Source organism: Bombina bombina, chromosome 4 (assembly GCF_027579735.1).
Source record: "Bombina bombina isolate aBomBom1 chromosome 4, aBomBom1.pri, whole genome shotgun sequence".
NCBI lineage: Eukaryota > Metazoa > Chordata > Amphibia > Anura > Bombinatoridae > Bombina > Bombina bombina.
The window spans coordinates 210,342,605-210,345,869 of record NC_069502.1 but is presented as its reverse complement, the minus strand read 5'-3'; the positions used below and the strand labels follow the sequence as shown (position 1 = coordinate 210,345,869).

At 31.5% G+C, this 3,265-nt stretch overlaps 1 long non-coding RNA gene across 1 annotated transcript; it reads left to right on the top strand.

Moving 5' to 3' along the window:
- The first annotated feature begins 1,656 nt into the window (after window positions 1-1,656).
- LOC128655310 (uncharacterized) lies at window positions 1,657-2,548 on the top strand. The gene is made up of 3 exons (XR_008401754.1): window positions 1,657-1,814; window positions 1,922-1,969; window positions 2,510-2,548. It is a non-coding gene; the product is annotated as an uncharacterized LOC128655310 (long non-coding RNA).
- The last annotated feature ends 717 nt before the right edge of the window (window positions 2,549-3,265 follow it).

Below are 3,265 nucleotides of genomic sequence, written 5' to 3'. Positions count from 1 at the left end.
TCATGTAATGGGTCATAAGCAGTGAGAGGGCCTGTTTGTCTGTTTTCGGGGCATGTTTGCAGGGCATGCCCGTAGGTATAGCACTTTAATTAGTGCTCTTAGTTATGAGGTGTTAGTACCTTTGTACCCTCAGCGGAGTAAGTAATACCCACACCTTAAAAGTGTTATTTTTTGAACTAGACTGATTTTGCAGGATTAAAAGTGTCTAAAATCTAAAATATGGCACAGTATTAGTTTCAGCCTTGTAGCCAATTGCGCTTGTTGTTGCGATCGCTAGCAGTGAGGATTCTAGTGAAAGCCTACGTGGCTTACTTATGGGGTTCTGTGATGTGTCTCCCTTATCCAGCAATCTTACCCCCTTGGTTTATGTGTCCTCCGGTATATCCGGCAGCATTTACAGGCCGTAGCAATAGCTGCACTCTTGAGACGTAGCCCTAACAGAATCCGGAGCGTACAGGCCTCAGTCCGTGAACAGTCACTAGGATGTTAGAGGTCTCCGTGCCGCTCTCTCTCACGCACTGCCTTGTTTATAGGTATGCCTCTGATTTTATCATGTACCCGCTCCGTGCTCGATACTTCAGTTGGCTAGTGCTCGATAGGAGCGATGTTTAAAATGTTTGAAATACCACACTGATGGGCGCAGTAGAAATGGCGCTGTTCCGTGATTCCTCAAAAGGGGTTTAGTTTTGCTCTAGTTAGGGTGATGTTATTGTCCCAGAGTGTTACCACTTCTTTCTACTCCATATCCCCCTCCTTTCCCATGCGAATTGCAGCTATTTAGATATCATAATTTGTCTCGGCAAGTTTCAGATCTGCAGAGCCATCTTAATGTGCAGCCATTAGCCTGGGCTGCTAGACTCCGCCCCCAAAATCATTATTTTTTATTACTTTTGAATTTCATACTTATTTGAAAGTAATATTAGAAGATATCACATTTATTGTTATTCATCTGCACTTCAATTGATGAGTATGGATTCAAATGTATACATCTATCATACAGTGCAAACCTTTTTATGTTAAAAAAATGCCCTAAATACTATGATTACATTAAATGGACACTGAACCAAACATTTTTCTTTAATGATTCATATAGAGCATGCAATTATAATCAACTTTCGAATTTACCCCTATTATCATTTTTTTTACATTCTCTTGCTATCTTTATTTGAAAATGAAGGCATCTAAACTAAGGAGACAGACAATGTTTGGTTCAGATCATGGACAGCAATTGTTAATTGTTGCTGTCCAATCAGCAAATACAAGTTATGTTTTTCATCAAAAATAGGCCGGCCTCTAAACTTACAATCTTGCTTTTCAAATAAAGATAACAAGAGAATGCAGAAAATGCATGACACACATGAACTAATAACTTCTATTATTGAAAAACTGACAAAATGCCCCGAGAGAAGAGGCGGCCTTCAAGGCCTTAGAAATTAGCATATGAACCTCCTAGGTTTAGCTTTCGACTAAGAATACCAAGAGAACAAATCAAAATTGTTGATAAAATAAATTTCAATTTTTTTAAAATTATTTTCTCAATCTGAATCATGAAATATTATTTTGGACTAGACTGTCCCTTTAACACATATATGTATTCTTTTTAACTATTATAGCATGACCTTCTAGCCAATCTTCTCTACAAGCTACAGAGTCAATTGAGGAATTACCTTCTACAAGCCATATGAGGCCTAGATAAAATGTTTTTCGAACAACCCTTTTGACATCTTCGATAACAACACGTAGTTTAGGATCAGTGGATACATTGCCTGACATGCCCTGCAGTACACCTGTTGAGAATTCCAGAAATTCAAGAGGTATTTTTTATTTATTTAACAATGTTTTCTTCTATTTGTTTTCTTGTTAAAATTATTTTTAAAAGAAAACAGAAAATAATAAAACATTTTTTACTGTTTTTTATCAGAAGTCATGAATATCTTCAATCAAATTATATCCGGAGGTCTAGAAGAAGGTGTTATATAGCTTTATGAACATTTATTAGAGTCTTTTCTAAATTTAAAAACAAATTAACTTGTATTATTTCTCTTTTATGGATTTGCATGTTATTATCTAGAATTTAATGTAAAATAAGATATGTCCCATGGTAAATAAATCTTCAGATCAAATAATTTAATTTTAGTAATAGATTTTCCAGGAACTGGCACAGACCATTCACCCGTATTATTGCTGTAATAATATTATCGTTAAAGATAATATTGAAAATCTTACATTTGTAAATTTGATCTGAAAATGAAATTTAATTTTTTGTTCCTAATGAAATTGAGTTGTTATTTTATTTAAAAATCAATTACTTTTAAGTAAAATTTGCAATGAAGGATTCAAATAAGCGGTCTGTATTGGCTATCAGTAACAATCTCTATATTCGTATGTTTTGGTCTTTTCAAATTTTGCAATATTTTAGAATGTTTTATGTAAAAAATAATTATATGTAAAACTTACAGTGCATAGCTGATTTTTTATTTCTAAATTAATTTCTTACATTTATTTGTAGCTAACGAAGAAGAAAACACACAGGATGATCTTAGTAATGGGGAAATAATACGGATTGTAGACCCTTTAGACGAAGATTCCCAAATGCCTATGATTGAAGAGTCCTTGTCAGGGACAAATACATCAGCTCAATCAAGGTCCCATCAACCACCAGAGTCTACAATAATGTCTACACCAATACCTGAATTTAAAAATGCTGCTAATAATATAATGTATATACCTGTGTATATATATATATATATATATATCTATATCTATAGAGAGAGAGAGAGAGAGAGAGAGAAAGATATATACTCTATATATATATATATATATATATATATATATATATATATATATATATATATATATTTATATAATGAATGCTACAAAAACAAAAATGTTGAAACAAAATATTTATTTGTTCTTTAATAATTTTTTGATCACAAACATTTTTGAAAAAAATTTGAACTTATTTACTTTCAATAAGTCAGACTTAAAAAAATATAAAAAAAATATTGGCATATATACCATTTGAATATCAATAGGACATTCACAAATTAAAATAAAGTAAAAAATAATTTTTTTCATTCAATATTTTTTAAGTATTGAAATGATTTTATCAATCTCCTTGTTCATCTTCAATATTTTTTTCTTAAATTTTTTAAGTTTTTTTCACAAAACGATTTTTTGGAGGTATATCTTGCTCTTTTTCAAGCACGGCTGTAATATAAGGAAGATAAAAATGAAAAAAAAAATAATGTATATAAAAGAAAAT